Source organism: Neopelma chrysocephalum, unplaced genomic scaffold, assembly GCF_003984885.1.
Source record: "Neopelma chrysocephalum unplaced genomic scaffold, ASM398488v2 Primary Assembly neopelma1_44, whole genome shotgun sequence".
In the NCBI taxonomy this organism is placed as follows: domain Eukaryota; kingdom Metazoa; phylum Chordata; class Aves; order Passeriformes; family Pipridae; genus Neopelma; species Neopelma chrysocephalum.
In genome coordinates this window covers 815641-839918 of record NW_020897703.1, presented here as the reverse complement: position 1 = coordinate 839918, position 24278 = coordinate 815641, and the positions used below count along the sequence as shown (strand labels likewise).

The window sequence follows — 24278 nt, the reverse complement described above, 5'->3', positions numbered from 1 at the left end:
GAAGCAGGAGTCCTGGGAATCAGCTGTGGGAGAAAGAGGTCACTTCTGATGGGGAGATTTCTCCAGAGAGACCACTCTGCACCCTCCTTTCATAGCACAATCAGATCCCACTTGAATAAATTTTCTTTTTCCCTGCTCTCTATTTTTTCCTCATATATTTTCCTCATATTTTTTCCCAGCTGTGTGCTGGCAGCAGACACTGGTAACTGGAAACAGGCACATCTAACAAGGCCTTCAGAGTCACATGTCCTCCTCCTGTGGTTATACCACCTGCAGTTTTCCCACTAAGCTTGTCTATTCAAATTTCACCTCCCTTTCTATCAGGTATTATTAGGGCTCATTTATGTTAAGACAGTTAACACCTCATTAAATTATATGGAGGCATAGCTATTTGCTAGGAGGAGAAACAAAACTTATGATTTGAAAATATGTGGTTACTTACACATGCATGACTTCACACATACAATACATGAAGTGTATGTAGATGGTAGATTCATGGTTTGCTATATTGTGAAACTACTGAGAGCTGCTTTAAGTAATGAGCAGGTAACGCTTTTAAGTCACTGCTTACAAGACTGTGTCCAATGCAGGCCACGGGACATGAACCATTTCTGTGTCTGTGAGACCTACAAGATATGTGTGGCTCTGCTTTCTAGTTTCATACAATCTAAAAGAGCCTTTGTCCTTCAGAAAGAAGAGACAGTCAAGGGATTATGAATAATAATGGAAAAGGGATAAAAATGAAAGAAGCAGCAAAGGATGATGTGCTTTCAGTGGAAATTTGGAGAGAGATGAATAGTGCCTGAGACACAACAAACATCTTCCAGCAGATGCAGAAGAAGGTGACCCAATTTTGGTCCAGTAAAACACAGTCACTGAGGTTGAGAGAAGCCATTCAGATGAGCTGTGTTTCTCGTATCCATTTGCAACTCTGTCTTAAAGTAAAAAACACATGATGAGTTACACATTGCAATATCATATTCTGCTTAGCTGCACATTCTGGACCATTAAGGAGGAGGCAGCTGACTAGAGAACTACCATAAAGATAGGAAAGTTGGATTACTCTTTGTGTTAGAAAACTGGTCAACTGCAAAAAGTGACTGATGATTTGGAGGGATATATCAGACTAACTGCTAAACCCTTGTACTGTAATTATTTGGGACACTGAAAAAAAATATTTCATTCCCAAAAGAGAGGTTTCATCACCCATTACCAATTAAGGAAATAGCTCATTTAAACCTTCAGGAGTCCAACAAAGTGTTCATCAAAACTTCTGATGCTGCCAAAACACAGGATAAACACCAGGAAAACCATCCTGCAACTCACTTCTCACAGGCCTCTCAAAGGGGGTAGGAAAAGCCCTGTTTCGTATGTTAAACATTACAGCAAAAAACATTTGTCCGTGATGGGAAAAAATGAAGCCAGCTCAGACTGGCACGGTTTCAAAACCCTCCCAATCACACATCGACAAATTTCTCACACCAAATTCCACTCTGAGGCCAGGAACCATGCTGAGATATACCCTCACCATGTGCCAGTTTGACCACAGCAGAACAGTTCACTCTGTCCCCACTGTACATGTTCAGAAACAATTAAAAGTACTTCTTTCCTGAAAAAGAGATTGGTAGATTTACTCTGATTCATTTTTTTTAACTTCTGCCAAGATTCTGGACCTTTTGCCAAACCTCTGTTACACTGTTAATACAGACTTTGCTTACTGATTTTGGTACAAGTAAGAAGGAATGAACCTGTGATTCCAAGCTCCAAATATCAAGTTGCTGGACTGCTGCACTTTATATTACTGGAATCTAATATCTGTCACCTTTTCCAAACAATAGTTACCATAAAAAGCTACTTTTTGTGTCCTGTAAAGTATCTAACACATTATATTTGTCATTTGCAAAAAGGAAAACAAAACAAAAAGCACCCTCAATGAAACAGGGATTTTCCTGTTACATCCTACCTTCTCCCATGTAAACAGATCCTCATGGTGGTTTATAGTAACCAGTGCTAGAGACATAATGTGGATTTTCTTATCAAATGAGAGGATGTCACCCCTCAGCTGTGCAGGTGCCCTGAGTACTTCTACACCAGGAACTGGACTTGAACCTCTCAGATAAGCATCCCAGGGTGGTTTCCCAGCTGAGAGCAGGGCAGCCAAGCTCCCTCCTTACCCATGAACCAGCAGTCCAGGATGCAGAGTGTGCTCCATTCTGCTGGGCCACACTGTGCCCTGATACCTTGGAGCCAGGCAATATGTTCACTGTGACATGTGCACTTGTAAGAGGCAACTCAATCTCTAGCTGAAGGTGACAAATGTAGCTGAGGTGTTCTGAGCTCTCTGGTGCTGGCTAAGTCCCAGTCTGAACACAGGTTTCTGCATATGACGTGCAGTTGGTGGACAAGTCCAGTGCTGGACATGAATGTGACTGAAAGGGTTAATTTACCTCACAAGGGGTTTCAGAAGACACCTTGTTCTTTAAAATACTATCTGTAGTTGGTATGTACCCACCTGACCAAAAGTACTGCTGTGTGGATCCCAACTAAAGCTGGGATAAGGGCTGCATGCCATAGAGTGGAGTGACAGACTGTATCTTCAAAACAAGCTATGAATTTGGAAAGATTTACACAAATCTGTGTTCCTATTTTTCTACAGGAGGAAACTCCTGCCCAAAGAACCCTCACTGTGAGAATGCATGCCTGACAATACCAATAACCTTTGATGTCACATGTTAACGTTCCTGTGTAAATTATGAGGCAGTTTCCAAATTTCACTTAATCCTGGTGTCTGCTGTTGCTGAACAATTCAGCCTTCTGTTAACAGCTGTCTGTGCTCCAGTCAATGAATGTGGCTTACATTTGCCACAGCAAAGCCATTATGTATAGCCCAGCATGCCTTCGTGACACTCCCTTCACATTCCTTTTGATAAACAGTTGCAAGTAGAGCACAGAGAGGAGAGGTGATCAGTGCTTGAACACACATCCGAGTATACTGGGAACCACATCTAGCAGGATGGGGGCCTTCAGGCTGCAAGTTTCCCAATAAAATCTTCCAAACTTGGACTTCACATCAGCTGGTTTGGCGGTGCAGGAAAATGCTGAATGTCCCTCTGCCACCCAAGCATGTGCACAGTCCAACAGGCAAACATCGTCTGGGAAATGACCATCACCTGGGATGTGGCTCAAAAGACCAACTGAGCTACACTGGCATTTTCCCTTCTACCTCACCTGACCACACTTTGAAAAAGTGAGAAACTCATCTGTCCCCAGCACTTTTGAAGCTGCTGGGATTTCTCAGAAACAATCATACACATGATAAACAATCATATGGGGCACAAGATGCACATCAAAACTAGCTATTTTAAATAAAAAGTATGCCAAATATGTGCTCCTTTACTTTAATCTTCAGTAACTGGCACTTACAGAGCACAGATGAGAGTTCAAGGACAATTATGCAAAAGTTACAATCTGTGCTATGTGCAGCCAAATAAAGGAGGCCAGCAAGCTGGAAAGAGAGATCTTTCCCTGTGAACTAAGGAGTTCCTGCAATTCGGATGTGTTGCTCACTTTATTGGGAGCTGTTCTTTTAAGGTCTTTATATTCTCCAGGTTGCAAACTAATGTCACAAGATGCCACTACATATCACAGTATTGGAAAATAATGTTGGCAGGTGCAATCCCAAGAACTTTCTTCATTTTAAGGAAAAAGTAGCTTTGGTTATAACCCAGAAAAACAATATAGGTATAGGGGAAAATCATCAATAGCTTCCAGCCCCATTAAAGCAGGGTTATTCGTTAATCCATCACACTGCCTGTCCTTGCCAGCATATGATAACAAAGACCTGCAAAAGCCTTCCTTCCTCTTCTCTGGGAAACCAAGGAAGCTCCCCTGGCCAGGAACAAGGGCTGGTCCAGCAGTGAACCCAAGTCTTGCTCCAGGGGGGTGTCGGGTTAGTGCCTCCACCCCTGATTGCAAGGGCACCTTTGGCAGAGGGAAGGCAGGTGACATCTTTCTTTTCTAATTGAACAGAACAGGTGAGTGATCTCAAGGGTTGGTTAGAGAGGCAAAAGCACACATTCTCTCACTCAGGGATACTTAGTGCTTAACTGTGCTGCACAGACATTTCCGAATCAGGGCTTCCTAGTTTTTCAAAGCAAAATGGCAGAGCTGGCTCCGACCAGTGCAAAATACCAGGATGACACTGGAGATATTCACAGGCCAACCCTGTGGTTGCTTTGGGACCCCTCTTTTCCCTGGCTGTCTCTTACAAAAGCTGGTGATTTCAACTTCTTTAGAAAGTTACAGGTCCCACTGTACCAGCCATCAGCTACAGCTCCCAAGCTCAAGCAAGTAACATGGAAAGTATTGTTAATGCTGGATTTCCTCGGAGACTGGGAATATTTTAGAAAGGCTACTGAATCTTACAAGTCTCATATACTATGGCAAGAAACATGTTATTTTATATGTCAGGCACATGTCAACATACACACCAAGCATTCTTCTTCCAGCTCTGAAAAATAACCCCCCAAGCCCAAGTCTCAGTGCATGTATGTGTACTTCAAGCCTCTGGAGTTGTTCTTCAAGTCTCTAAAATAACCTCACATCTTATGACTCATATACAGTCAGCCCTTATGAGTCAACCCTATTATTTGTAAGCACCATTCTTATGCTTTTTCATTAGGCTATAAAAAGAGAAGATAGATAATACTGCTGCTGCTGGTGCCCCTCTAGCTGACATTATTTAGCCTTCTTTTCAAAAAAGAAAGGTAGGATTTGTCTTTGGTCACTAAGACTGAAATCTGTTCCAAAAATATGTCTTGTGGGGCCTCAATCAGGCTAAAGGTTGAAAAAGCAGCTTGAAAAAGCAATCTGCTTTAATAAGAGTTTAATGTGATACATCTTGAGCTTCTCAGTTGCCAGGATACCTTTACCTGCTCCTTTCAGAGGCAGGGATGTGGTGGTGGGACTCATCTTGTGCTGAGCAGTCCGGAGAAGGAATCATCTGGTTCGTGATGGGTGCCATGAATGTTTGATGGCAAGATGACCCTGCCAGCCACATAGCTCCAAGTAAGTGGGAGACTAAAAGTACAAGGAGACCAGATGACTTAGATGCAGAAAATGAAGAAGCACAACACAGAAACCTGGACATGCACAAGGGCTCCACAATGCTCAAAAGGACTTGGTTCCAAGGCCATGGGAGAAGGACAACCCTACTCTGAATCCCAGGTTGTCACTGATACCTGCCACTGCCCATCCACAGGACTTCTCAAAAGCAGGCTGCCCTCCCACTAGGCACAAGCTACCTACAAATCCAATATGTCTGTGCAGCAAAACAGCCTGAGGTTTCATCCAAGAAGGAAATCTTGCCCCTTTTTCACTCTGTGCTCCCCCAGCAGAGCATTCAGACCATCTCTTCAGTCTACCATCGCTTTTACAAGGACAGGCAGAGTAGTTGGGCCTTCTCTTTAACCAATGTGTTCACAGAGGTACTGCGAACATCCCTACACCCAGAAGTCCCTGTGGGAATAACAAAAAAATTGTCTCTGAGCCAGAAAAGCTCTCCAGCACAAATCTAAAATCATCACCTGCATAGACTATGATATACACATATATTTTATTTTCATTTAAATTACAGGAGCCCCACTGCACTCTGATTGATTTCCTGCATGTGACTAATGAAATAGCTCCAAACAAGTGCTTCTCTGAGTCATGTATCTTCCCCCCTTTATATATTAGCTACCTGTCAAATTACAATGACAGCTCAATTAGTTTGGGATTCCATTGGAAAAACAGGAACAAATGCCTTGAACAGCAGAAACCTCCAGTGGCCTGCATGCAGCGAGGGTGATCCTTTATAGCACTCCACTTTACACAAAGCTGTAAACCACATATATCTCAATCCCTTTTGATGTAGTTGGAGTAACTACTGCTATTTATGTTCCTCATACCAAAATACCACATAGCCTTTCCAAAAACCATTTCTGCAGTTCACACTAAAAATAATCCCACATGACTTTTGCAGACCAACCTTACTAAGAATCTCTAATAATTCATGCACTTAGTTATTAGGACTTTAAATGAAGCTGATAATATACTGAGAATATCTGTTACATCACCTCAACATACTAAAATGACATAGTTTCCCCTAGAAAATGAGATATGATGTAGGCCAAGTCATTTAGGAGACGATTATGCTGGAGCCCAGCAGCAGGAATTACATTAGCAAAGAAAATGTACACAGGCAAAAGAGAGCAGGGTTTGGCCTTTCTAGTGGCTCTAATTTTGGTTTCATTATATGGTGTGACATTATAAGTTTAATAGCAAGTACACCCTTCTCTCCTCCTTATAGCACATAATGCAGACTTTTTATTTTTTTCCAACTTTGCTGCTTTTGCCTGCATTAAAATCCATCTCTCCTTTCCCTGGCCCTGAGGAGTTATTAGCCTGCAAGACTGGTTTTATGAATAGGTGTGGGTTTGAACACCTACACTGCAGACTTGACCTCAGGGTAAAATGGAAATGCAGTATCATCAGTTGGGAAGTATGTGAAGATGAGAGCTAGTGAGCCATGAAGAGGTATCTGAAACACAGAGGTGACTAAAGACTTTTTTGGTCAGTTTGTTTTTACCAGACCATTTTAAAAATGTGGTCTCCTTGCTTTACATTCCAAGTGCACTGGCCAGATTTACAGACACCTCACACTAAAGGTACCACATCCATTTGAAAATCCTGGCTTTTGAGAGGCCCCTCAGCACTAACACTGCAGATTTTTATTACAATTTATGGATGCAGCCCCCAGCAAGAGCCTATGAACCCATGATAATACGGCACCTGTAATCTGCAAACTTTTTATTTCCAGGTTGGGATTTCTGGAAGACACTTTACATCATTTCTGTGTTACAGATTAGCATGCCATGGTCCCCCATCGTGGCCTAATTCTCCCTAGGTTTCCCAGCACCCCCTCTCCAGAATGGTCCCTCTTAAGCTTCACTGTCCTGAGACCAGCCAACACCCCGTGGTTCTGCTAAGTGCAGGGGAATCATGGCACTGACAATCAGGACTTGGATCCTGTAGGAGTACCAGATGCACTCTGCTCCCAGTGGTCAGGGAAGCAGCAACATATGCTGCAGTCATTAGTGACTGCTGAGCAACAGGGGAGTCTGACACGTCCTTGGCTCTTCAGTCAGGGCTCTTCATAGGACACAGTGCAATGGGCTCAACTGAAAAACCATGAATAAATGGTAGGATCAAACTGCAAAGGCCCCTACTGCTGCTCCCCACAGACCAGTTGCTCACACCAGAAAGCAAAGGAAATGTTTTGGAATCACTATAAAAAAATACACATAATAAAGAGCAATGGACACTTAATCCCAACCAGGGTTGTCACCTCCTGACAAGAGGTCAGCTGTGACCTGTGTCCAGCTTTAGCTGGAAGGCCTCACTATCAGTCAAGCTCCTTCCAGCTCCTGCTGCAATGGTTTTGAGCAGCCTTGAACCCTCTGAACTCTCAGGAATGGGGCTGCATCTCTCTCAAAGGTCACATTCTGTGAAAGAATGCAAAAACAGCACCTCGCATTGCACTCCTGTCATAAATGTTCCTTGCAGAAAACAGAGATGATTATGCCCTTGTAAATGACAAACCTCATTAGGAGAAACAACTTTCGTGCCTTTAACCTCATCTCTCCATACCCCATATACCTCTCCTTCATTTCAACACTCTGGCAGTGACTATTTAGAGAAAACACAGCTGAAAATGGACGGCTTTTCTTTTAGATTTTCTGTCAATGAGCAGAGCTGAAAGCCAGACTACTTTCAACAGTATAAATTAACTCGGGGATTAGATGGTTGTTTCCTCCTGAATGAACATGATAACATATCAGAGGGCTGAACTTCTATGTAGCACTATGACACTGTCATATTTCTTCATAGCTTTTTTTCATATTTTCCCTACCCCCATGGACTTTAACCATCTTAAAAGCACAAAGGAAGAGAGAGAAAAGCTAAAAAATTATTTTGTGCAATTTTATGACATATTTAATGTGAATATTTCTTTTTTTTCTTGTTCCTTTCCAGATATTTAATCTAAGCAGAGCAGAAGTATAATGATATTTTCAGAATAAAACACACAACGTTTTCCTGTTATGTTCTCAGAGGCGCCCAGAGCTGACACCCCAGATGCTATCTTCAAAACTGAGCCCTAAGAATACTCACAATCCTGCTGTACCTACAGAAAAAAAAAAAAGAAAATGAAAATTACAACAGTGGGCTATCAGTGGGCTTCAGATGAGTCCAATGGTGCTTAAAATCAAGGTTTAGGTGAAATTTCCATCCTGTACAAGCAGATGGCTCATGCTGTACCACCCTAATAAGCTTCTGTCCAGAAGGAGGAGGGGTTTATGTGGTCAAGACAACTCAAAGGTATAACCGACCTCCAAGAGGTGTTTCCCCATAGGACTTCAAACTAATGAGTTTGTTTTGTTTTGTCTCAGCTTCCAGCCATCATGATCTGCGTACAATACTTCCTGTCTCTGCTCCTCACCTGGCACATCTGTCTGTGACACAATTCTTCAAGGAAGAAAACTACTGCATCCCCCATGTGCTTGTCCCAAGTAGAACTGGAATTAACACTCATAATGGGAGGCTTTGAATCCCTGCTAGAAAAAATATTGACAGCACTCCAGCCCCCATGTTTTGCATTTCTACACTAGTTTAATGCTCCGTGATGCTCTCAACATGAACGTGGTATCCAGACCATGCTGCATCCCAGCTTGGATTGGACACTGTTCTCTGCCAGGCATTTGGTCTGTAACACTCAGGCTCTGACAACAAAGTAAGGTATACAGCTGTGTGTGTTTGTGTACACACACCCCCCCACCCTCTCCTACATTTTTATCAGTGTTCAGCAGAAGATCATTTGGCTACGCACTCTTTATTGACAAACAATTAACACCTAAGTTCATTTTGTAGACAAAAGGATTTTGTATTCATCTGTTGATAAACTGACTTGAAATCGTAGAGGAAACCCTGTTTGACAGTCCTGGCACATACTTGATTCAGTGAATAAGATGCATTCAGCTAAGTCTCCAATCAGTTATGTAGACAAAATGAATTTCATCGTAGTTAGTCAACAAAATGCTAACTTGCTTAAATGATTCTCTCAGCAAAATAAATTAACTTAAAATCCTTTTGTCCACAAAATAAAATTAGATGTTTAGTGAAGCCTTGTAAATACTATAGTCTGTTAGCTTAGCATGTGCAACTCAAACATATGGCTTAGCTGAGTCAGCGGTCCTTGTCTTATCAGGCAGGGCTGATCTTGACTATCCCAGCTTTTCACTCTTCTGTGAGGTCAGTATGATAAGAAGACCAGTCAGCTGGGATGCAGCATATAACAAAGTTGAGCAGCACCACGGTAGGGAATCTTTTCCCTGATGTTATTTAATCACTAGCAACTAGCAGGAGGAATTTGACATAAAGCCTAAATAAATCAGTCTCTTCCTCAAAAGAGAGGTTTCATCCTTAGAGCTGAAGTTTGACGTGGAGTTTCCATGACAAAACCTTTGATAAAATAGCAATTTAATGAGGGACTGCAACTGAGATACCTCAGTAGATTTCATATTGTGAGCAAGAAAATGTAATTACCGTGCTTTAGATATCATGTGTCTACAGTCTATTATACCTATGGAAAATTTCCTTCTGCTTTTTCTGTGTTGCTTCAAGTTCAAATTCACATATTCACATCTTGCTCAGAACCTAATTCAGAGAACTGAAAGTACTCAGAATGCAGGTATTGACAGAAAGTACACCAAGTTCTGCCCGAGGCACTGGAAGTGCAAAAGGAACTGCACCAGAATCAACAGCAATCACCAGCCCTTGAGCTCACACCAACATCAATGAGAGTGTTTCTGGTGTGCCTCCATGGCATTAGCCAGTGGAAGGGAATCAGTGTGGGCCTTTTCCTATCTCATCTCCCCCAACACACATATACATCCCACTCCAGCCTGCAGAAAAATCAGGGAAGACACACCCTGATTTCACAATCATTTGGACTCTCCTCCTGAGAGCCAAATCCCCTAAGATAAGTCTGTTAAGCTGTTTTTTACAAGTTCCTTCTCTGTGTTTTACCAAGCACTACCTGCCCTATTGTCACCATACATTTTAATAACAAAGGAACATAAAGATAGTCATGCCTGAATCTTTAGTGATGCCAGTCAAGGAATTTGGCAGGCTGGTGAGAAAAATGAAACTCTTCCATCTGCTTTTGCAATATTCTTCCACTAGTATAAACAGGGGTTTTGTCCTCTTTTGGGGGGTTATTGTGGTTACAATGGAGTTAATTTCCAGGTGTGTGGAAAGTGTACAGAAACACAAGAAAATACCAAATTAATACTTAACACTCTTTATGAGCATGAAAATAATAAAACCTTTTCAAATGCAAATGCAGACTGAAAGAACAGATAAAGTTCTATGTTCTTCCAGCAACAACTTACTCTCAGTGAGCTAAGAGCGCCTGTTTGTGTGAGCAATTCCAGACACTGAAAAGTCTGCCTGTGGCCAAAATCCTACTCAATATTTGTGACACTACTGCAATATTGCCTTGTTATAGCACTCATTGAAATACAGCGGGTTTATTAATCCCTTCAGAACCACATGCTGTAGCCCAAAAGAGATGGAGCCTGCTGCAGTGTCTATCCTGCCTTATGAGACTTTAACAGAGCAGCCAAAACTGTGGGATTGTTTCCTACAGCTCTTATGGGCAAATTTTTTTTTTTCTGTAACATGCTCTGAGTATACCAATCACTAAAAATGGTCTAGCTGGACACCCAGCTCTTTCTGAAATTCCGTAGACCTAGGTCTCCCACAAAGCTCTTTTGACATTTCCGGCCTGAAAGAATGCATTCTGAAGCTACATTTCAAGCAAAGCATGACAGTAACCAACTGGGGAATCTTGGAAACAAATACTTGCAAAAAAGCCTAGAAAATAAGCACAAGCATCAGCCTGGCTAGAAGATTCCCTGGCAAACAGTAGCAGAGGTTTAGGGAGCATGTGGCAGGGAAATCAGGTGTTCTTAACTGGTGTCACTTCTGACTGTCATGGAATTACTCTTGACCTGCCCCATCTTGGAGAGCACAGCCTTGGCCAAGGCCACAACGACGAATCAGCTTAAAACACTTCTTAAGCTAGTTCAAATAGATTTCTTCCTTTGTAATGGCTCTGCACCATGCATGTCACTATCCTGTCTTCCAAATGGATCCAGAAGGAGCAATGCTTTAAAGATATAACCCTGCAGTGAAAGCTGGGCACCATGACAGCCAATTTCAACACCTGAAGGCAGCACATACATTGGAGTTAATCTGAGCAGGTTGCATCACCAGGTCCATTTCACTTCCTGCCAGGCTTCAGAGTCTCTCCAACACTGCTCTTTCTAGGGTTTAATAACAGGATTTTCCCTCCTGCTCCAGCCTGGATTTACGTTAGACCCACAGCTCCTTCAGTTTTACTCAAATATAAGCTTTTGCCATATTGCATAGGACTATGGACTAGAGAAAGGCTCCAAGACACATAACACTGCTCTGACCAGGACAACCTACCAGGAATCCAACACTTCTGACTCTGTACTAGTCCTTGTTGAACCAAATGATGGAAGCAAAGGGGTCAAAGACCTCGGCTTGCCTTGGCCTGTGCTCAGAATTAGGTAATGTTCCACTCCCAGACTGTAAGTAAATTGTTACCTGAGTCAGAAACACGACTGCAAGGCAGTCACAGGATAGTGATAAGGAGACAAGGAGAGCAAGCATTGGGAGAGCAAGGCAACAGGGAAGTAGAGAGCTGGAAGGCATATGGTGTTTTGTTTGTTCTTTAGCTAAGGTATCTCAAAGTCTCCAACACCTTAACTTGGGAATTCCTCTTTCTGAAGGAGAATTCGGAGGACAGAAATAAATGAAAATTTATATGGAAATAAACATCCAAATATGCATGAGGAAGGAAGAGGAGGGAAACGAGTGATTCATTATTATGGCTTACATATCATTACACATTCATAAATTCCAATTTAATATATTTTTCTTCATTGCTTGGTTAATAAATCATCATTCGATTACAAAAGGGGAGTACCTGGATGGAACAGCAGCATTTCTGAAAAATATTCCTGACAGATGAATGACAGGAAAATTTATGGAGAATTCAGTTGCCTGACTGTCCTGTCTCCAGCAGAGAAGTCTATGCCAGTATCTAAACCTTTCCTGACAAATCACACAGCAGATGCTGTCTTTCATGGAGTGAGGTTTTTAGACCTCCTTTGGCTTGATTTCTGTTAGACCTCCTTTGGAGTCTGCAGAATATTTAATAGTGGTGAATAAGGCTTAGAAAAGAGCCAGCCAAAGTGCTACTAAGCCTGCGCTAGCAGGCCTGTCTCTAGGATATATGAAAAATATACTGGTGTGTTCCTCACTTAGCTGGAGTTGTCAAATCAATCAAGAGATCCTTCAAGGGTCACTACTATTTTTAAGAGCAAAGAGTTTTCAAGAACAAAAAAATTACCATCCAGCCTACCAACAGCTTGCTGTTTTCTAGTTTATCTTCATTTCATCTCAGAGAAACTCTTTTTCAGAGAAACTCTTAATTTTTTTCCCTCTGTATAGGCAGAGCTATATGACTCTTCAGTTGGTGCCTTTGAGTCATTCTTCATTTTTCTCCTGGTAGACTCCTAGGAAGGGGTAAGTGTGAAAATCTGGTCACCCAGTCAAAACATTCCAAGAGAGGAAGAGAGAGGGCAGGCAGCTGAAAAAAAAAGTATGGCAGAAGGCTGCCATGTGTAGAGGTGTTTCTTGCTGCAAAAAGGGCAGACAAACTGGAGTCAAGCCCACACTCACTTTTGAACAGAAATCACTGTCTCCTTTTAGGAGCAGCCAACATCTCACCAGGCCTGGCTCCCACCTTGGCAAAGGGTAACTCATCCCTTGCAGAGCACAGAAAAGCATCACCAAGCACTTCTTCCAGCAGGAGCAAGCCTCAGAAACATGTAGGTTTTAATCTGGCAATTGCCTGTTCTAAGCTGGAGGACAAATTACACCCCTGCATTGGGCTTTGTGTTTTTGCACTGCTCAGCTGCCAAAGACCGCACATAGATTTTGACTCAGAAAAGGATATTTTCTTTAGGAAGGCCAGCCAAGACCATCAGGGGAAGGGGCTGAACATATGGGCTAGGATCTCTGTCAGGAAAAATTAGACACCTACCTCTGAAGCAGACATAGAGGGCCACCCTTCACAGGTGGCAGAGAAAAGCAGTGCATCCCACCTTCTGCTGATGCAGGCATCTGAAACACATCAGATGAATCATGCTCTAGAAATGCCTGTTTCTTAGCAGTGATTATAAAGAGAGCCTGGATGAGTAGCTCATCTGTTGCCATCTAAAGTAGAAGGAAGTGGATGCATTAGTTTGAAAGCAGAAAGAGAAGGTTTTATTTCTTGCTCGTTTCCAGTTTCAGGTGGCACTACAGAGAGAAAAAAAGCTGGTATGGTGTTTGAATTTCCATATGGGAGATGTTTTATCTCCTACTCCAGTGCCCAGATTTTGAGGGCTGCACAAGATACAGTGCTGTGAAAAATCAAACTCAAGCTTCCTTCCGAATTGCATTCCTATTGGGCACTAGCCAGTAGTATATATCCAAAACATTAAAGACCCACAAAGGAATTTGAGATATTTTCCAAGGGAATCTTCCAAGAATACCAATAGTTGTAAAAAAACAGTTTGTCATTTGTTAAAAGGGAAGATATTTGGCCAATAAATGCAAAGGGTAACTTCATCAGTAACGTAAGCAAAACACTCTGATGGGTCACAGTAGTCTTGGAAAAATCTCAGTCTTCCAGTCATGCTGCCATATGGAGAGATGCTCCCCAGGGCCCATTTTACTCACTAACTCTTCTGGTACTTGCCCCAAAAGTTTAACAGCCATAATTACACTGTAATATGAGACAATGATAAGGATTTACGTCAGCTGAAAATCCTTAACTAGCCCCTCTCCACTGAGGTGCATTTGGTGTTCTTGAATTCCCTGGACTGTTTCCATCCATGAGACCAGCAGGTCTGGGAAGAAAAATAGGGTCTTATTAGCCTTTACCACTCTGTATTGCATGCAGACCTTAAAATCTGCATTCCCTGGGTGTAAAACAGCACTTCACAGCCACTTTGGCCTTCCAGCAATTCCATATGTATAGGATATAGGATATATAAGGATATAGATTTCCCTTGCCCTTATTCCACAGAATAAACAAACCTTTTACACATCTCCCATTGCTGTATCATTTGTCAGGATTAGGATGCAAGTGTATTTCACACCTGATGTGGAAAAGTATCGGCTTTGATTTTCCACCCAGCCATGATTTGTCAGTGGACAGAAATCTCATCTCTGAAGTCCCGGGGCCTCAGCTAAGCACAGTAATATAACAGATTTTTTTAGCAGTTTCAGAAAGGTAATCTAACACTAAATTAGCATTAAATGGTCCAGCAAAATAGACATATGAAGGTGTCTGTAAACATCCTCCTCTGCCCTTGATAGCAAGGATATCTTTTTTAGGCAAAGAGACAGTATTTTATTTAGATGCCTTGAGGCACCAATTTGCTTTGTATACAAACTACTGAGTGATTAATGTCTTGATGAGCTCTTTTCCTCATCAGAGTTAAAATGACTTGAAATATCATATGACTTGCTAATAGATGACTAGATAAAGCTAAATTGTAAAATTATCATTGCACTTTGGTCTCTTGCTCAATACGTGGATTCCCTAATATGAGAAATGTGCTCAAGAAATAATCTGCTACTAAGAAGGCAATCCGAGTCCCCTTTGGGGAACAGGCTGCAAGAATACAGCAGTGAGGATGATATATTAGCATTTCAAGAAGAGCCTGAAATCAGTGCAGAGGATGCCACAGAGGTATAGCTAGAATTGCTTTATCTTTATTTGCTAATATTTCTGGGAAAATTGCAATATTGAGAAATTGCAGAAAGACCAAACACCTTGCTTATACTGAATTGGATCTGCAACTGTGCATGACCTATTCAAAGCCTACAGTATGTGATATTCTCCAATTAAAAGTAGACATTTCAGCCCAGGATAGGGTTCCTTTGTCAATGCTACTGATAAGTTTGAGGGTAAAGAGAGACACCAAGGTCAGTATTTCTAGAAGCAGATAGTATGTTTGACTGGAGGCCCCTTATAGTGGTATAATTTACTACAGATGGAGATTCCATCACTTACCCATCATATCGTAGCCTCAGAAACTTTGTCAAAAAATGCCCCCAAGTTTTTTGGTTTGTTGTTGGTGGTTTTTTAATGTGCAATATATATCCTTCATGTGATATCTCAAAAGCTCCCCTATACAAATTCACCTCTTAAAAATCCCCCAACATCCTATTCTAGCGCATATGCAACAGATCTCCCCCCCAACTCATCGGTACATACCTCTTTCTACAAAAACAATGATTTATTATTTTAGCAATAAAAAGCTGCAGTAATAGGCCAATGAAAATAGCTAAAATTGTAGCCACTTTGCCTAGCAATTATACATGTGACAGATTCATTTATCTGCTAGTCCAGCAGCTTAATTTACTTCCCCACTTAATGGTTAATTGTGGAAGTGCACTTCATTGCGACACCAGGAGGAGAGAGCAAAGGCTGGACCTCCTTGAAAGAAAAAAACCCTTTTAACAAATACCCATGCAATTAATTATGCAAGCAAAACAGCCTGCAGCAAGCAACAACAGTGAAGAGAGGGAAGACATCCCAGTATTTACATGTCAAAATAAAATATCACTAAGAGGCGGATGTTGTAGATGACACAAAATGAGACAGAAACAAAGTCAATATTCACAGGAATTCAGGTGAAGGAGATTTAAAACAATAATTACTATGAAAAGGCTGATGAAAATTAATTGGAAGAGATGGCAGTACTGTTTCTGCACCAGGAGAGCAGAATTTTTCAATGTCTGTAACAAAATGATGATTTACAACTCTGCAGTGAAGAGAATTTACACACTGACCAAGACTATGGTAAGGATTAGATCAGGTCAGGGATTTCCTGATCTCATTTTGCTTTTGTCAGAAAATGCTGACTCATTGAAACTGCATCTGTTATTTAGTATTAAATGTTTCAACAGTGTTTATTGTTGTCTGGATTCCTCAGCTCCTAGATGAAATCTCTGGTCAAATCCAGAGCTGTGCAGAGCAGACCAGCAACTTAAGCACTTGCCTGCTGAATAAGAGACCAAGACACTGAGCCCAGGCTGACCAGGCAGGTAGGAAAGTTGAATTTCTTTGTGTAACATTCAGGCAGGCAGTGGTCACAGGACTGCAGTGGTATCTTGATCAGTGTCTAAGTGAAAAGACAAAATGTCCCTCTTGCTCTCCGCGTGCAGAACTTTCCAAAATCTTAGTAAGTCACAAAGAATGGAAAAGCAACCCCTTGTGTCGTGGTCTTATGGAGGGATGGCCCAAAAGCCAAAGGCAATTGCAGATGTACTTCTCCAGTAACTTCTGCAAGTCAAAGGTGGGTGTCTCCGTTCCTTTTTTTTTTCTTTTTAAATTAAAGCCATGGTTCCCATTTTGAGTGGGCATCCAGTACCAAGCATTAGCTTCTGGCATAGGTTTTTTGACTGTAGACACCTCATGGGCTGTGGCTCATAAAACACAAGCCAGCGTGCTTCAAACAAGCCACATGCAATAGCTGGAAGATTTGCAGCACAAAGATGGTATGTTTGCCCTGCTATTTTACCAAGCCTTGCATCCTACATTGCAATAAACAATGTATTTTTTGCACACACATGGGTGGCTGTGGCTCTCCTCTCTCAACTAGAATACATACACATGATATTGCACAGGTATCAGGTTCATTCTCATCACGCTGGAGGTTCACGCAGAACTGATGAAATCTGTTGTTTCGGCCAAGGGGGTTTTGAGAAACTTGGTAGTGGGCTGAAGGAAACCACACAAACTTCATCAAGGGGAAAGACAATCTTGGGCAGCTGGGGGGAGATAACCCCATGATCATCACTGCTGGCTGAGTAGTTGCTCTGGCAGAGAACTCTCCCAACCAACACTCCTTTCAGTTTGTGACCTCTTGGCTTTTTCATGAGACATTAAGTCAAGCACGGCAAAGATAAATTGTACACTGAAACTCAATCATCTGACAGAGTAAGAAATCTGCTTAAGCTATTTAATGAATATGAAATTCCCTGATGAAATCTAGAGAGCTGATCCATTCTGGGGCTAATCAGACTTTATATATCACTGAGAGACGATTTTAAAGAGAGAGACAGAAAAAGGGTCTTGAGGGGTGGCCTGGTATGACCAAGCCCAACAGCTGTCTTTGAAGAAGAGAAATATTTGGCCATGACACTGGGGACAGGACAGTGCAGATATCTGCCTGGAAGTTCTAGCACAAAATCAGAGCTTTTTTGGGAACAAGAACAAGAGAAGCCCAAAGTTTCTTCATTTCATGATCCAAAATGCATGGTCTCCCAGAGTTATCCTTGCAATTCTGGCTTTGTACTGTCTAAAGATAATTTTTGCCAGAGAGTATAAATCCTTTTATGAATGATTCACAATCTCTGGAGATATACAGTAATTATTGTAACTGTACAAAAAGAAAAAAAATTAATTTTCTATCTCTCAAGAAGAATGTTCAGGTTGAGATAAACATTTAAAGAAAAAATTGAAATCAGAAGGCCCAAATCCTTCTGCACAGACAGGTTTGACAGACATGTGAGATAAGATCCTTGAGTATAATATTATTTCAGGAATTTTGTCGACAAACTGGAAATTAAATCCATCTGAAATCATTCTAATTAGTTGGCTGCTTAAGTAGTAAAGCATTAAACATTTTGTGGGAAAGCTGGGTATTTAAAAAAAAATGATAATTTATTTAGTCTATATAGACTTGCTCAGCTGTAAATCACTGATGCATTAGATAACACTTTGCATTTTGTCTTGAAAAATCACACCAAGTAGAAAATACACTTTTTTTTGTGTTATCAGGAGTGGCAGAGGCAGCTGGCTTGCTCCTTCTAATCCTTGCTAACATAACTGCATAATCACCTCACTGAGCACTGAACCTCAGCTCCAAGGGCTCTGTCTTCTGTTGTTAGTTTCTAAAAGCACGGGGAAGATCCTTCCCAAGTGGGATTTGCTTTACTGATTATTATGGAATAATTAGGAACAACAGATGCTGACTTTTGAACTCACTATGCCTGGTAAAATTCCCAAGGGCTCAGAGTTTTGGAGTTGCTGAAATTTTGCTTTCTTTCATGTGGGAGCTGGATTGCTGTCACCATGCTGATGGTATCAGGATTACAGTGAGTCACCACTGTAACCAGAGTTACACTGACCTATCTAAATACTCAGAATTAATGCATGTCTCCTAGTGATTTTTTTTAGACAGGCTCTACAATTTAATATTTTAATAAAAAAAAACTATGAGTCAATACTAGGGCTTTCAATGCATTATAAATGGCATAGTATTCTTCCAACTTTTTTTTGGATTTTTAAAGTGCAAATTTAAGTGCAATTTTTAAGAGGTAGATTTTTATTTTTTTTCCAGTGTAGACAGACAGTAATGGAGGCATTTAAAAGAACATGACACTTGTAAACTAAGGAAGATCTGCCTACAGTGAGTTCTGCTATACTTGGGAAACATATACTGCATTAAGTATGTCTTAGAAGCAAGATTTGCCTTTAAATATGTCAATAACTGCCCTGGAATATTTAATTAAAGAAGCATTTCTAGACTCAGATGAAAAACTGAAGTCAGCGTTGCTTCCACTACAAGCCATTGGCTAAACCTGTCTGTGACACCAGCAGAGTGATATGTTTTCCACAGAAAAAAACTGATTCCATAGAATCACAGACTGATTTGGGTTGGAAGAGATCTTAAAGATCATATTTTTCCAACTCCTTGCCTTGGGCACGAACACCTCTCACTAGACCAGGCCCGTCCTACCTGGCTTTGAACACTTCCAGGGATGGAGCATCCACATCTTCTCTGGGCAACCTGTGCCAGGGCCTCACCACCCTCAAAGGGAAGAATTTCTTCCTAATATTTAATCTAATCCTACTCTGTCTCAGTTTGAAGCCACTCCCCTTTGTCCTGTCACCATATGCTCTTGTAAAAATCCCTCTTCACCTTTGGGTGCTTAACTTAAGCTGGGAAATGCTAAGAAAAACAAGACTTGAGCTTCTTTATGCTCCATTATTTGCTCAACTTTTCATTTCCTGAAAGAGAAGAGGGGGAAGCTTTGCTGAACTCTCAACCCCCCCAGGAGGGACACCCAGTGTCTGTGCCACTGTCAGCAGCCACAGGCACACAGTGGGCACCAACACGTGTCAGAAGAACTTTGGGCAGTGACACTTTCCGAAGGTCTCTGCCAATCTGCCGCTTGGATAAAGGTGTTTAATGTAAACATTAAGGGGTCAAGTTAAGGATAAATCTCATCATCTGTGCAGATTTGGGACCAACACTTACAGGCAGCTCCAGAAAGACTAAATCAGTGGTTGGGACCAGCAGAGGTCACTGGTACTTATGTGAAAGGAGGGTCACTATGATTTAAACCAAATTCCCCTTTGAGCAAGATCTGAAGTGCTCCCTGGCAGCAAAATATTCAACAAAACTATAAAAACTGGGTACACTGACACAAACCCAGTGAGACCACTCTATCCTTCAGTGGTAAAGTTGTTCATGAGAATTCATGGAAAAGTAATACAGCAAAAAGCAGGAGAACGTTGTTCTTGGGAGTGTTCACTCACCCTGAGGATGGTTTCTCTTAGGCTACTTCCATTGTCAGTTGGCAGAAATTAGCTTGTTTCTGAAAATGAATCACAGCTCCAAAGTCCCTTCTGAAAGATCCTTTCTCAACAGATTACACTAACAGCCTGAAGAGAAGAGCTTCTGAACTAGTCACAAAGTGGCAGTAAGAGGGCAAATCAAACATCTGTGCACTTGCAATGAAGCCACAGATGCTTCGAAATCAATTTGTCATTGATTCAAAGGGGACCTGTGCATCTGGGATGTCTGGATGAGTAACTCTTGAATCCCACTTCTCCAGGGTTGCTGCAAGGCTGAATCACTTTGCTCTTACCAGGCTTTTAGAAATGAATACTACAGCTTCTTTGTAATAATTGCAGAGCAATTATGAAAGAAACAGCAAAATCTATACATGGCCAATCCCGATCCTGTCTGGGAAACTAAATCCTATCAGCCCCATCCTAATAGTACCTGAGAAACTCCAGACATTTCCAACTCTATCCCTAATCCATGACCCCAGCCTTAGTTTTACCCTTAACCACATGTCTTCAGCAGATCCTTTTTGGCATAAGTCCAGCTAAGCAGCTGCCTCAGTATCCTCATCCTTTACCTGGCCAGGGTCCCTATTCTGGTCCCAAACAGAGAGAGTACTGATCCCAGCATGGTCTCTGGGCTGAAACCTAAATAAAAGAGTATTTTGCAGAAACACCTCATTTCCATGCCCAATAACCTTTTATTGGGTGGGCTAAGCCACGCATGTGATCACAGTCAAGTCACATAATAGAGTCTGCGAAACTAATTTAAATTATCAGGATCAAAAGTCATAATTCCCATTTTAAAACGTACAATTTCTGCCTTGCTTTCATACATAATTAATCTATGAACAAATGACAATTACCCAAACACTCATCTTTCTGTCAGTCTTTTTAAAGTAGTATTTAGATGTTTGCATACCTCCAAAGTTTTCAGTGCCACCTCTAATGCACAAGTTTAGATTACAATGACATGGTTCTAGTTGCATGTGTATTTCCTTTCTACACAGGTGCTGTATGAACAATTGGTTTTCTGGTTCAGTTGCTGAACCAAAACAGTAGAGTGAATACAAAAATTACAAACAGTCATGGATCAACCTTTTTTTCTCTGCAGAACAAACCCCCCCCCACCGCCAAATCATTTCACTTGACATTCCATTTGCTCTGAAATTAAATGCTTTGTTCCACATGCTTGTGGAAAGAAAATAGTAAGCTTTATAAAGAGGCAGATAAGGGAAAGCTGCCTTTCATCCACGTGTTTTAACCTCTCCGTGGGTGAAAGGGCTCTTTAATAGGGAGCTGGAGAGGTCTTCACCACCTACAGCCACCACACAGCTCAGTGCAATGGAAAGGGATCTGAAGAGAGGGCATGAGAAAGATTCCCTGCACTGGTGATTAGGACACTTGGCTAGAAGCTGGTGCATCAACTACAGTAAATGTCCACTGATCTGCTGAAGAAACAATGCCAGAGACAGGCTGAGGACACCTTGTCCGAGGAAAATAAAGTCCTTTGCTAGTGACAGCAAATGGAGAATTTAAGGCAAGCAAGAAACAAGCCTTAGACTTGCTAAGGCTGAGTCAATACACTTGCTTCTAAACTTCACAGCAGGATATTTACTGTAGGAGTTTGTGTGTCTAGGTCAAAGAAAATCAAACTCAATTTTGAGGGGAGCTGAAACTGCACTTAACATTTGCCCCAAACTGTGGCTGTCAACCCATCTTAAACAGTCAGTCACAAGCTATCAACTGAAAGGGCTGCTTCCTGTGGAAACTTAATCCTGCTGAAAACCCATAGTGGAAAAAAACACAGGAGAGGCAATGCCAAGGGAATACGGGAAGACAGGCATATGCAGCCGCAACCCTGTAGAAGTGTTGTCAGGAGACCAGAACATCCAAGCAATCTGCTGACAGCTCCCCATGAAGCTCATATTTCCCAGGAAATTTTAGTCACATTTCTGCCACTTCTGTTGCAATGGCCTCAGTCCCCTGCTGTAGCCACACAGCTGGGATAGGATGGTTTTCCTTTATGGAAGAAAATAACAAGAAAAGAAAACGTCTTAAGATTTGCCATTATGCAGAACACCAGTTGATATCTGGTCTTTCTTTTGGCCTCTTCTACTGTCTTATTGCCCGCCAGTTTTCCTATCCGCTGTGGAGACAGACCTTTGTCAGACTGTACTATGAGTTATGTGCTGTTCTCTTACAGGGGAGGTTGCTCTTTATAGGAGCTGAACGCACACACAAAAAGTGATCACAGCTAATACTCTGCAGCCATGATTGCCACACATTTAGTGCCAGCTCTCAAAAAAGTTTTCAAACTTCAGCTCCTAGATTCACATCATTAGGAAATTATGTTTTCGTTAAAAAGTAGTTTCTAAGGTCCATGATGATGAAGGAAAATCTAGAAATGTAATTATCTCATATCCTAAGAACGCATTCCTTCACCAAAAGGCAACGAAACTAACATCAAGTTAAGTCTGTAAATGTTCACAGCACTCACCAACTAGTGACCTCTGCTGTGCTTGCAGCAGAGCACCATGTCACCACTCCGAATTTCTTTTAACAGCCTTGTCTCCCGATCAGTCAAACCTCTGACACGGGGAAGGTTGTCTGAATTCCCAAAGCACACATGCGAAACTCAGAAAAATCGGGAAGTGAGAATATTTTTTTCCTTTCTTCTCCTGCACTTGCACCCATTTCACTGTCTGCCTGCACCAGTAACTGAAGATAACCTTTGGATAACATTTGCAACTCACACACTAATGTCCCATCTATCTCTCATTATATCTCCTCACTGCCTGTTTTTCTATTCACAGCAATTATTCAGATTATTTGGCCATGTTTTTCCAGCTCTCCCTGTGCATACAAACAATAAGCAATTCAGAATTCCAAGACATGTTTTGAAACTCTTATCTCAGCCCCCTCCAGGCACATTCCCCCCCTCAAGATTTGCCCACCATTAAGTGTCTTATAGCATTATGCAGCACATAAGGGTGCACCGTAAAACTGGAAGCACTGTCTTTATTTGCCATTGTTACTGTTCCTTCAGTAGTGAGAATTTAGAGGGCACATGTAGTCAATTCCTGACATGATGACAACTGTAGGATTGTTCATCTTAACCACAAAATATCACAACATTTTGAGGGTGTTTTTGTTTTGTGCAATATGAATTTCACTTTATGATATTTTTTCACAATGTACTGTCAAAAATCTGTCTTTCCAGGACGCTGAGGCTTCAAAGATAATTTTGTGCTCCAGTAGTTTTCCAGAAAAAAAATACTTAGAAAAATTAATTTTTGCTTTAAAAAAAGGATCAGAAAAATATTGACTACAATTCCTCTCTACATACAGAGTTTACATCAACAGTAGAAATTGCTCTGACATCTTGGGAAGTGGCGCTTAAATTCCTATTCTCTGCAAATGGCAAAAAACGAGTAAGTATTATTACATATATATGAATTTAGAAATGTCATGAACTAATTTAGAAATAGCCTATTATTTACTAATATATAAATAACCACTAAGCCCTATAGGCAGTGCATGTCTTAATGAAAAGAAAGTAAACCAAACCCACCCCATTAAATCAATACATGTTTCACAGAGTTTTGTTTGCTCCAGAAGATGAGCTCCTCGTGAAGCATTTTAAATCAAACACAAACCAGTGCCACAAAACCTCAAGAGTGAAGGGCTACAAATACCAGACTTCTCTCTTTGTGTTAAATTCAGCACAGCACATCTCTGGTAATTTCCCCACCCAGCCTAAAAGGGAACAACCTTTTTTCACTCTACAGCCTTCATAACATCGCAAGATCAAAGCGAGTCTGTGTTCTCAGCTTGCTACTCTCTGACTTCTTTTTTGGCTCTGAGGGGGACTTTAGAAGCCCTGTTCAGCAATGTACTTCTGTGGAATGACCAAACTCTTTCCAACCACCACACAAGCCAGAATCCATCTTTTGGCACCTCCCAAACCCCATTAATCTGAAATCAATTCTATCACATATCCATGCATGGGATCGCTGCCAAAATGAGTCAGGATGAACACCTGCATCTGATGTGATGCAGGCTGGCGTGTGTGTGTGTGTGTCTGAGCCTGTACCTGCTTTAGGAGAGCAGACAAACCCGATGCATGACACGATCACCTGCACAAAAGGGAGGTGAATGCAGCTTCTGTGAGGGTGAGTATGTAGCCGGTTGTAGTTGGCTTCCCACCAAACCCCACAGACTACAGAAGAAAAGCTCCCAGAAGAGAGAGAAGAAAAAAAATAACGGAATAGCAAAAGCTATATAAAATATATATATTTTACATACGTCACATATGTACAATTAAGGTACTGTGTACATATGAACACAGGAACCTCAAATTGCTCCCAAAAGGGAAAGACGGGAAGGGAAAAGGAAAAAGGGACAAAAAGGGACAAAAATGGACAAAAACGAAACAGGTATGCACAAT

At 41.4% G+C, this 24278-nt stretch overlaps 1 protein-coding gene and 1 long non-coding RNA gene across 2 annotated transcripts in view; one reads left to right on the top strand and one right to left on the bottom strand.

Moving 5' to 3' along the window:
* CPS1 (carbamoyl-phosphate synthase 1) overlaps positions 1-24278 on the bottom strand; it is a 330044-nt gene that overhangs the window by 68166 nt on the left and 237600 nt on the right. The gene's annotated exons all lie outside the window — the stretch shown is intronic.
* Positions 2335-3010, top strand: LOC113965112. The gene is made up of 3 exons (XR_003533443.1): positions 2335-2500; positions 2657-2745; positions 2935-3010. It is a non-coding gene; the product is annotated as an uncharacterized LOC113965112 (long non-coding RNA).